We start from the raw sequence: 12,888 nt of genomic DNA on the forward strand, positions 1-12,888 counted from the left end.
TCAAGGAATATATAAAGCCCTATACCAGCTACTCCAAACACGTGCCCATTCTGGGAACCCCTCCCTTTTGGGAGCTTTTCTGTCTCTCTCAGGTTGTGTTAGCTTTGAGAGAAAATGATATGTAAGTGACAGCACTTGGCCCAGGCAACTCCCAGGTAGTGACCAGAAGACACCTGCTGGACATCGAGGCTGACCAAGGCCCCTAGTGGTAGTCTGCATCTCTCTTTGGTAGCTTCTGTGGACTGCAGGAGAAAGCAGTTTGCAATTGATGGCTAGTCCCAGGTAGTGTTGAGAAGGAAGCTGCTGGACACGGGGGTCTTCACTGCCTGCAGGGGTGTTCTGCCTCTTTTGCTCTTCCCTGTTCTCTTTATAATAAACTTCCTTTCACCTTTCTGTTGTCTGCCAGTGTTATTCTTTGCACTTGGTAGACAAGAACACTGCTAAGGAAAACATCCATTCAGTAAGATTGGTCTCTTCTTTCTGTTTTTTTTTTTGTTTGTTTGTTTGTTTTGTTTTATGGTACTGAAGATTGAACACAAGAGTGTTCTACCTTTAAGTTACATTCTCAGCCCTATATTATTTTTTATTTTGAAGCAGCGCCTCACTGAGTTGCTGAGGACCTTGCTAAATTGCTGAGGCTGGCCTTAAACCTGCGATTCTTTTATCTCCGCCTCCCAAGTACTGTTGGTGTGTACCACTATACTTGGCTATTTGTTTGATTGCTGAGGGTGGAAGGAAGCTAAGCTCAAGCTCTACCACTGAGCTACACTGCCACTCCAAGATGGGTTCACATGTAACTTACCTAAAGATAGTATAAAATAGAAACATGGCGACAGAACATGGTGCTTTCGTAGGAACCAAATTAATTTGCAGTAGAACAAGGGTAGCTTTTAAAAAGAAAAACACTAAACAATGCTGTATTTGGTTTGAAATTTTAGAAGGCAAACTATATTATGGAAAGATAAGTAGCTATCTCAGGATAGGATTGCCACATTAAAATTTTTTACCACTTGGGAATGTAAATTTATTATGCTTGTGGTTCTCTAAAAACAATTTTTTTGGTATAGGAGATTGAACCCAGGCTACAATACACTATACCTCCAGTCCTATTTCTTATTCTTTATTTGGAAACAGTATCTCACTAAGTTGTGGAGGAACTCACTAAGTAGCTGAGGCTGGCCACAAACCTGTGATCTTCCTGTCTCAGCCTCCCAAGTACTGGGATTACAAGCGTGCACCACCATACCTAGCTTTTAAAAACAAATGTAAACACAATGCATACAGTAAATGAATAAAATTAAAATCATATTTTTCACAAATAGATTTCTATTCTTTGGGAATTTTCTTTAAAGAATATGAATTAAATAATAATATGTTATTCTTTTAAGCTTAGTTGAAACAAAATTTCCTTAAATTGCCTGTATCTTCTGGGTTACAAATTTGTCCCTCATTTTTAGATTGGTAAGAATTTTCTGCTGCTTTTTAAGGAATCTCTTCCCAGATTTCAGTTGAGATAATTTCTAATCCAGTCATCAGATTCTAAATATGCAATGTCTAAGATAGAGCACATGATTTCTGGAAGCCTAGAGTGGTGAATCTAAGAATTATAATTTGGTAGCTGTGTGTAGTGGAATGGTGTCTGAAAATCTTGGCTACACTTAAAAATTCTGTATTAGGTCAAATTTTTGTTTCAACAGTTTAACTTCTTATTTTGAGGGGATTTGTGGCCTCACTCCTTTTCAGGCTTAAACAATACATCTGTACTTAACTTCAGGTGATCCCTGTGCCTTGATTCTTGCTATGGTCCTTGGATTAACTGCGAGTGAGCATCCCATAGCTTCCCAGTCGAGAGCATCACACCTCTTCCTCTCCAGGCCTGGGTGACAGTAGCTATCCCAATACTGATTACACAAATTAGTATTCTAGACAGTTGGTGGCCTAAGCATGAGAGAGAAAGTGTGGGAAAGAAAAAAAATGTCCACGGGAAAAATAACAAAGAAAGGAAGACAGGATTAAGGATGAGAAAGATGTGAAAATTAATGGCTCAATTGTTAAATATTATTAATCCACTTATCCAAATATTTCTATTATTATATTTTGCCTCAAAATGATGATGCCACCTATGAAAACTCTTATAATTATATTCTTTAAATTTAAAAGTTCAGTATCTTTTTTTCCATAGACTGTTTTTGAAGAGGTATTGTTTTGTATATTCCTGGGAACACTGATAGTGTTATCTCTGAGTTTGGAAAAGAGTGAAGATGCAGCTATTTCTGGTCTTCAGCCTTTGCTCTACCCAGCTGTTCACACCTCCCTGAGTCAACTATTGAACAATCTCTGTACTCCAAATACACGACAAGACACAAGAATTATAAACTCATCTACTTGTAAGGCCAACAACATTCATGTAATAGCCAATGTATTTAACGAGTTTTCAGTTACTGCTCTAGGGCTTAAGAAAGACAACAAAGAATAAGAAAGTTAAAAGATATTTTAGCCCACTGATAGAGAAAAGGAAAAGACTGAACAGTTTGTTTTCTTACTTAGTACCTAAAAGTATTCTGGGATTTAGTAGGCTTTTAATGTATACTAGTTAAATTAATAAATGATGGATGTATTAGGAATTAACTCTGAGAAGCAGGAAAAAGTTAATAAGGAAGACTTTGAACAATACCTCAAATAAAATAGCATGAAAAAATGAACTCATATAACCTCTCTTTGTTGGGAAGTAAGTCAGAAATTTAAAAATATACTAAATTGATACATATAAAATGTGGAAGCCAAGTGTGGTGGTGCACGCTTGTAATCCCAGCATTTGGGAGGCTGAGACAGGAGAATCTAGGTTCTTGGACATCCTCAGCTACTTAGTGAAGCCCTTTGCAACTCAGTGTGACCCTGTTTTAAAATGAAGAATAAAAAAAGAAAGCCTGGGGTGTCACCCAGAGGTATAATGCCCCTAGGATCCATCCCCAGTACCGAAAAAAATACATGGAAAAATGTCACTCCTCTTTGCAAAACCCACCTGCTGGATTTTATTTTTCTCAGTGTAAGCTTAACTCTTTCCATTGGATCTAAGGGATCTGCCCACTCACCTCCCTGGCCTCTCTCTCTGCCCCAGCCCATGCTGCTCCAGGCACACTGATCTCCTGGTTGACGGCCCTGCTCCAGGCTCTAGGAGGTTGCTCCTCTCTTCCCCTCAGAAGGCCTCAAGCTGACTCTCTCGCCTCTTTGAGATCTGTATGTATGCTTCCATATCTTGGTGAGGCGTGGATTGGCTACTCTAATTTCCAGCACTTCTCACTTATGTGCATCTATTCCCTAGGCTGCCTATCACCAATCAGCTTTCAAACACTGTAGTTTTGTTTTTTCTAGAATTTGATATGGTATAAATACAATGTGTGTGTGTGTGTGTGTGTGTGTGTGTGTGTGTGTGTGAGAGAGAGAGAGAGAGAGAGAGAGAGAGAGAGAGAGAGAGAGAGAGAGAGAGAGTGTTTGTGTTCTTTGGCTAAGTATAATTTTGAGGTTTGCCACTTTTTATTTATTGGTGCATTGTAATCATATATCATTATAAGGCACAGGATGGTAAGACATACATTCACACACAGCATGTTTGTTAGTCTATCTGTAGCTCTTTTCCATAATGAGGAGTACTTTATTTTATGGTTAATTCCACAGTTTGTTTACTTCTTTAAAATATTTTTAATTGACATATATGTATACATATTTATGAGGTTGTATATAGTAATTTGACATATATTTACTATGTATAATGAAAAATCAGGGTAATTAGCATTTCTGTCTCCTCAAACACTATTTCTGTAGGTTGGGGACCTTTGGACACTTCTGGTAATTTGACATATAAATTGTTGTAGATTATAATTACCTTACTGTATTTTAGAATGCTAGAACAATTTCTTTCTATCTAACTGCATTTTTGTATTCATTATTTAACCTCTCCTCCTTCCAATGTTCCATTGTGTAGTTACCTGTATTTTCTTTATTCTCTCCTTCATAGGTAAACTTCACCTTGTTGACTCCATATCCTGGGTATTGTGAATATTACTCTAATAATCCTGGGAGTGCAGGTGTCTCTACTATACACTAATTCCATCTTCGTATACATATACCAGGACTAAGATTGCTGGGTCATAATGAAAACTATTTCTAGTCTCTGCAGAAGCAGCCTTGATTCCTGGGCCATGGGCCCTGGAGGCACATGCTTTCAGGCTTTCTGGAGGTCAGTACTGGTACTGCTGCAGCCTCCAGTGGGGTGGCCACAGTGCATGGCGGGGAGATCTTTAGGTCTGCAGAGGTGAGTGCTGGTGTTTCTGGGGTCTCTGGCAGTGGCGGCTGTGATGCCCAAGCCACATCACAGGATGCTAGGGCAGGAAGAACTCCAGCAGGTATTCTGTTTCAGGATGGCAGCAGGCTTGTAGCAGCTTGTTCTCTGGGCATTGGCGGTGCCTAGTATGCATTTCTTCTCTAGACTGAAACATTTGCATAGACCCCAAGTGATCCCCACAATTTAGCATCTAAGTTTATGAAGACTTGGAACTCTCCTGCTCTTAGGATCACTGGCCTGCGGCTCTGCTTATCGTTGACTGCCAACGTCGTTTCCCCTGGACTCTCACGGCAGTGCTCTTTGTTTGTTTCTCTTTCTCTGCTACCACACTGTGTGTCCAGTGCCATATAGGATTTCTGTTCCTTCCTTGAAAAGTTTCTGTATACTTCCTCAAGTGCTCTTTTCAAAATTTAATTCTTTTTTTATTGGTGCATTGTATTCATACATCATAATGGGATAAAAAACTTGTGTAGACATATGTGCACACATCACCCAGTTAGCCCCTACGCCACACCATTCCCTCCCCTTCCCTCCTTCCCATGCTTGGCTTAGTTCTTGACATCTAATTTTATAGCAATTTATCCAAAATTAACAATGATAATCTCACATAACAGATTCATTTGTCTGATATCAAACTTTTGATCACTTAGAGATAACATTTCAATATTTCTTTTTGCTTTCTTTCTTACCAGAGGATTTTTTTTTCTTTTTTTTAAGGTGAAACTATCATACTTTTTTTTCCAGAAAAAATCTTTCCTAACATGAAATATGAACTCTAAATACCCAAAACAATCTCGTAAAAAAACAAAGCTAGAAGATGTACATTTTCTGATTTCAAACCTTATAAAGCTACATTAATTGAAACAGTGTAGTACTGCTATAAAGGCAGATATATAAACCAGTGGAGTAAAATAAAAAGCCTAGAAATAAATTCTTCCATATATGGTTAAGTTATTTTTGACAAGGTTTCCAAGAACATTTGGTGAAGGAAATAATGATTCTTTCACTAAATATTGTTGAAAAATAATAATTACATGAAAAAGAATAAAATGGACCCTTACCTAACTCCATATACAAATATTAACTCAAAACAAATAAAAGACCTAAATGTAAATCTTAAGACTATAAAGTTTTAGAAGAAAACCTGGGTCATAACACTTCACAACCTTGAAATTGTCAGTGATTTCTTGGATATGATTTCAAAGGCATAGGGAACAACAGAATAAACAAACTTCCTAAAAATAAAAAAAATTGTACATCCAAAGACAGTGTAAACAGAGTTAAAAGTTACTGATAGAATGGGGTAAAATATTTCCAAATGCTATATCTGAAGGTATATTAATATTCCAAATAGAAAGCCTAAAAATTAGCAACAATAAAAGCAAACAATACAATTTAGAAATAGGTAAAAGACTGAAATAAATAATGAATGTCCAAAGATTTTAACCAATAAACACATGAATATATTCTTCTTTGCTTAGTTGTCTGCTGGATGGAAAATCTTGTTTCTCTGGTTCTGGTGTGTGTTACCTATTTCTTCTTTATAGTTAATCTCTTTGAATGTTTTCTCTAGTGCTGGTTTTGAAGACATAAATTCCTTCAGTTTCTGTTTGTCGTGGAAACTTCTTATTTCCCCATCTGATTTGATAGAAAGTTTTGCTGGGTAGGAAATTTTTGGCTGGAAGTTGTTTTCTTTCAGAGTTTGGAATATGTTACTCCAAGCCCTTCTGGCTTTCATGACTTGGTTTGGGAAGTCTGGAGTGATTCTAATTGGTTTGCCTCTGAATGTCACATGGCCTTTTGTTTTTGTTGCCTTTAATATTCTCTGCTTGGCTTCCACATTGGTCATTTTGACAATTATGTGGCGTGGGGATCCTCTTCTCTGATCCTGTCTAAAGGGAGTTCTATAAGTTTCCTGGACCTATGTATTGATCTCTTGCTCTATGTTTAGAAAATTTTCAGCTATTATTTCTTTGAAGATATTATTGATCCCTTTGATTTCACCTTCTTTTCCCTCCTCTATTCCGGTTATTATTAGGTTAGCTCTCTTAAAATGGGTCCATATTTCTTCAATGTCAGATTCCTGCTGTCTGATTTTTTTTTCTAAGTTAAAAATTATGGGTTCATTTTTGGAGTGATCCTCTTCTAGGAGCGAGATTCTATTGTCCATGTGGCCTAATAGATTGTTTATATTTTGAATTGAGGCCTTTACCTCAATGATTGCATCCTTTATGTCTTTTAGACTCTCTCTAAATTCTTTTCGAAGGTCCTGTATTATTTCGACAGTTATATTCCTGATTTGATCTTCTGGAGATCTCTGAATTTCTGTGTTATCAGGTTCTGATAATATGGGGTTGTAGGCATTCATTGCTCTATTGTTGTTCCTCTTTCCCATGATTTCAGGAGTTTGTGCCTTCCCTGGGTCACTACGACTTCACTTAGGGTGCTCTGTATCTCGAGTCTGTGGTAATCTCTGCCACTGCTACTCCTTCACTGGGTTGGACTGCAAAATCTCAGACCCAGGGAGATTATCAAAGTCCCTGGGCGTGCAGTACAGGGATTTCTCCTTTAGGGGCTGCAATTTCACTCACGGTTATTGTGCGTGTTGATCAGGAGCTGTTGAGGGCGCGGTGAACTAGCTGTCGCTGCTGGCAATATGGTGCCGCTCCCGTGCTCTCTGCCGTGAGGCTGGAGCTGCTGGCAATATGGCGCTGCTGCCACGCCCTCAGCTGTGAGGCTGGCGTATTTCTTTTCTGGTTTTGAGCTCTGTTCTGAATCCCTGGAAGGCATGATGAGCTTGACCACTGGGAGTTTTAGACGTTCTTTGCGCTGAAAGAACTGCTGAATTACACCCAAATGATCCACAGCTGCTCACTTCAGCTCCTTGTTTACCTTTTCTCTCTGGATCCTTGTGCTGTGAGGGAAGATGATGCTGGCACAGCCATGCTGCTGCAATGCGGGCTTGATTTCTGGTCTCTGGTTGTTCTTCTAATCTCTTTTTTTTTCTTTTATTTTAGTCACTTAGGTGGGTCTGTGATGTTACATTTTTTATTTCTCTGCTGATGGCATTTTCTGGCTATGAAAAGTGCTGATTTTGTGGCAATAGAGATCGAGTTTATCAGAGCTTGTAAACTCTGCTTTTCTTGGTCATCATCTTCCTGTAAGTCTGAAATTTAGTTCTTTGTTGACCTCTTTCTTCTCTTGAGAAGAAAGGTGGGTACCTCTATTAGTCACGTGGGAGCCTTCCTTCTGTTTATGTTTCTCTTGATGGATGTTTGTGTTGTTTCTGAGGTGGGCTGTGGTGAATCAGGATGCTTGAATATTTGTGTACAAGTCTTTAAAGTCTTTTATTTCTCTTGGATAAATAACTAGGCATAGACTGCTGAGTGATATTAGAAAGTAATACACTAACTTTACAAGAAACTACCAAAATACATTCCAAAACGACTGTCTCATCTTGCTCTCCTCCAGTTTTTCCCTGTCCTTACTATTATTGGTGTAATTTTAGTCACTTAGGTGGGTCTGTGATGTTATCTCATTGTGACATGTGTTTTTTTCTAATGACTAATGAAATTAAACATTTTCATATACTTGTATGAAATCTATGTACTTAGGTAGAATCTATGTTAAGTCTTTTATCCATGATATTTTTAGTTTACTATTTTTATTAATATATTTGGGAGTTCTTATTTTATCTTGGACTCAAGTTATTTATCAATAAGTTGCTTGAATTTTTTTTTCATATTTCATGATATGTCTTTTTAGCAATATATCACAATGTTCTTTGGTGTGGCTTTCAAAGTTTCTTCTGCTTGGTGTTTGTGAGTATAAAGGATTTCTGGATTCATAATTTTTATCAGTTTGTAAAATGTTGAGTAATTACCGTCTCGAATGATTTTTCTGTAATCCTCCCATTTTTTCTCTCTTCCTAGATTGACAACTACACATATGTTTGTTTCAGATTTTATAATTTTTTTCCTGAGTTTAATTAGTCTTGAATCTTACATATAATTTCTTACTTTCTTTCTGTCTTTTACATTCCTTCAAATATTTGTAAGATTTAGAATAGGCATTTAAAGCACTTGTTTGGTAATTCCATCACCTGTGTCATTTAAAGATCTCTTCTCATTGATTCTTTTTCAGGTTATAGGTCATGTTTTCAGACTCTTCATTCTTGGTAATTTTGACTGGCCATTTGGTTTTATAAATTTTACATTATCAAACACTGGGCTTTTAAATTTATCATTTATTTCTTATTTATGAGGCAGTTGGAGAGAAAAGCAGTGTTTCTCTTCTACTATGTCTCTGCTACTTTTATTTTTTTTAAATTTTATTGGTGCATTGTAGTCATACATCTTAATGGGGTACAAGATGGCGTGTATACATGCACACATCACCCAATTAGCCCTTATACAATTCCCGTCCCATTCCCTCCTCCTCCCTTCTTTCTTGCATTGATTTAGAATCAGTTAGTTCTGCTAATAACCTGAATGTGCTGGCAAGTAATTCTGTCCCTCGGGAGTTTTGAGATGGTGCTACAACTTGGCTGGCATCTTAAGCAATGAATTTATGGTAATTCGTATACAATAATGAAAAATGAAATGCACTGTTACTTTTGCTACAGTTTGATCCTTTTGAGACTTGCTTTTAAGCTTTTTATGGTTAGTCAGGAACATTCTTTATGTAAAACTTATCCTTTATTAAGATGTGACCCTCTTAGCTAGGCATGGTGGTACACAACTGTAATCCAAGGGCTTGGATACTAAGATAGGAGGATTGCAGGTTTGAAGGCAGTCTCAGCAATATAGCAAGATCCTCAGAGATGTAGTGAAATCATTTTTAAAGTAAAGAATGAAATAAGGCTAGTGGTGTGCAGAATGCCCATAGATTCAATTCCCAGCAACACACACACACACACACACACACACACACACACACACGATGGAACCCCCTCGAGTATGTTTTTTGAATGCACTATATACTAAAACATTTCTTCATTCTCCTTGGTTAGGGACACAAACCATGCCCGGCCTGCAGGAGTTGTAGAAATTTTGTGGCCTATTTCATTCATCTGTCCAGCTTTGTGGAATTTCACCTCACAATGGCACAGAATGATACTCCACTAAAGACATGCGGGGATCCTTCTGAGATTTTGAGCTCTTCTGCTGTACAGTGCCTCTCAGATGTGGTACCCTGCCCTGCAAATTCTAGCTAGCTCTTGAGTTCTTTTATCTATCTTTCAATTGAGTGATCTGCCAAGCTCTTTTTGTTGCATCCTGGAAACTGTCTCCAGACAGTAAGCTGTGGCAACTCTTAGACCCACTGTTTCACTTCTCTGAAACATCACAATTCTGTATTGCCTGATGTCCAATGTGTGAAAACATTGCTTTATAAAATATGTTTTGTTGTTGTTGTTTTCTTTTCATTGATTCTTTAACTTTGGCAAGAGAGTGATTCCCAGAGCAGTTCCTATTTCCTGGGCTCACACAGAAGTCCTGGGTATATTCTCTTTTGTTATCTGTCACCATTTTGAAATGCATATGTCATGAGGGCTGAGAATTTGCCTGCTTTGTTTATTGATAGAACTTGAGTGCCTGGAGTATTGCATGAGTACAGATAAACACATGCACAGTAAGTAATTTTGCACGAATGAGTTTAGTCATATCATTTTCGGTGCACAGAGAGTGCATTTTTTATTTTTGGATTTATTTTCCCAATCTTAAGAGATTATGTGCGTTTGCTTTCTCTTCCTGCTTCATCTGAGGCATTTCATAGAGCCTTTCTTGTTAACTCTTCCTTGCTTCTTGAAATTAATTTGCTTTTAATTTGACCAACATACATTGAAAAGTTCCTATATTTCAAATATTATATTCTAGAAATAAAACCATGCTGTTCATTCTTTCCCTTTTTTTGTCATTATCTTAACCTTTTAACTTTTCTTTCATGTTATTCTTTTTTTCTTAAGTCTTAAAGCAGTATAAGAAGACATAAAATTAAAATAAAAATAAGTGACTTTTGAAATGTTCTAAATTTAAATTTTCTGATTCTAAAGTATTTTTTTTATAAAATATACTGTACATGTGTTATTCACCCCTTTCTTCACAAGAGATTTGACAGTTCACTGCATTATCTTGTACTCTTAGGGTTTCAGATTGGAAAGTGCATTAGAAAATTACATTGTAGGATCTCTGAAAACTAGGTGAAGCTGAGTTCCTGCAGATAATCACAGACTTATGTAGCTCAAATTCTCTCACAATAAAATTTATCCATTCTTTGTTAATTTTATTGCTATAATTTACCTTAGTTTTATAAAATTATTTAAATTAAACATTTCAGAGATTAAAATGCTATAATATTGAAAATTAATTTTCATTTATTTTTATTGGTGCATTGTAGCCATACATTTTAATGGAATACAAGATGGTAGAGGCATACATGCACACATCACTCACTTAGCCCTTTCCCAATTTCCACCTCATTTCCTCCCCTGCCTCCTTCTCATGTGTGGCTGAGTGATTGACTTTAATATGTTTGTGAATGCCTTCTCATGGCTCTCTTTTCTGACAGTGAGGCCATCATCGCATGGTGTGGAACTGCTTGTCCCTAGAAAATAAATTTTCATAATCTTTCTGTTTTAAAAAATCACAATTGTTTTTAATTTTCCATGTTGTCCTTTGTTTGTTCCATTAAGAGAGAAACCATTTTAATACTTTTATTGGTGCAGTGTAATTATACATCACAGAGTCAAAGTAACACAAACATTGTGATTCAAAGTGATATATGTGTAGCATGATATACAATGCTTGGTGTATTTCCCTCCAAACCTGCATGCTCTCCACCACACACGTTAGTAAGATTGGTAGTGAAATCTTGTATGAATGTAACCTAATTTGAGTTGTTCGATTCCTCAATTCTTATTTTCTTCCTTCCTACCTCCTTCCACCCAATTCCCTTTACTATTTTACTGTTTTTTTTCTCCTCATTTGACCGAAGTCCCATTTGCTCCCTGTTTTTGTTCTAGTTTTCACAAATAAGAGAAAACATATGATTCTTGACTTTCCAAGACTGTCTTATCTCATATAACATAATATTCTTTAGTTCCATCCATTTTTCTAAAAATAACATCATTTTTATGGCTGAATAAAATTCCATTGTATGTATATGCCACAGCAGAAACCATTTTTGTGTATTGATATAACCCTAGAATGAGCATATTTTATGTGTTCAGTAATTTTTTGCTACATAAGTAAACAATTGATTATTAATGATGTTTAAATAAGAACATATTGGTGAAAATACAGTTTTGCAAATTGACAATATAAAGAGAGTTCTTCATCAAAATATTAAATTGTGCAGGGCATGGTGGCACATGCTTGTAATTTCTTCACTTGGGAGGCAGAGACAGGAGGATCGCGCAGGTTCGAAGCTGAGCTGGCTTAAGAGACCCTGTGTCTAAATAAAAATATAAAATAGGTCTGGGAGTGTAGCCCGGAGGTAGAAGAGCTTCCAGGAACCCTAGTACCACAAAAAGAAAATATTAAATTGTAAAGACACACATAATTTGAAAGGGCCTCAGTGGTAGAGTGCTTGCCTCGTAGGGGCCAAGCCTTGGGAGGTATTAATAAAAATATTAAAAATTATTTTATAACTAATCTGATAAAAATAAATTCCATGGCTTCAACCACTTGGAAACTTTTAGCATATAATAAATAAAACCTGGAGCTTGTAATAAATATAAGAAAAATAAATTTTAGAGTATATGTATTTAGCAGAAAATGTGTCATTATATATAAAACAGTTCCTTTAAAAAGCTAAAAATAAGCCAGGCATGGTGGTGCACACTTGTAATCCCAGCATTTGGGAGGCTGAGACAGGTGAATTGCAGTTTGCAGACAGCCTCAGCTACTCAGTGAGGCTCTTTGCAACTTAGTGAAACCCTGTTTCAAAATAAAGAATAAAAAATAGAGATGGGGGGTGTTCCATCACTGGTACTGGATAAAAAGAAAGCTAAAAACAACAGAAGTTACTCCAGTAAATATAGATTACAATTATTTTATCTTCTCTTATTCAGGAATGGAGGAATTTGGAGAAATTGTGGAATGAGTACAAATGAGAGTTTTCAAGTTTGACTTTATAAAATGTTTTTTTGTTGTTTCTTTTCTTTTTTAAAAATTTTAATTGGTGCATTGTATTTATACATCATAATGGAATAAAAATCTTGTGTTTCTTTTCTTTTTTTCTTTTTCTTTTTTGAGTGGGATGACTTGGTTAGGGGAGGAAATGTCTCTCTGGGCTCTTGGAGGTTCAATTTCCTTGAGAACTTTCATAGCCTGTTAGAACAGGCATGCTCTCCTCCCCCTCTTCAGCAAGCCCAGTTCCCCGTGTGCTTTGCCCTGGCTTGATAAACACTCTTGTGGAGGAATATTTTGTTATTAGTCACTTTAAGATGTGCATCTTCTGGAACATAGGTAACTTTGGCCTATGACCTAAAGCACCTTGGAAACGGTATGGTGCAGTCAAAACCTGAGTATAACTAGTTATCTTTT

Source organism: Muscardinus avellanarius (genome assembly GCF_963383645.1).
Source record: "Muscardinus avellanarius genome assembly, chromosome: 6".
NCBI lineage: Eukaryota > Metazoa > Chordata > Mammalia > Rodentia > Gliridae > Muscardinus > Muscardinus avellanarius.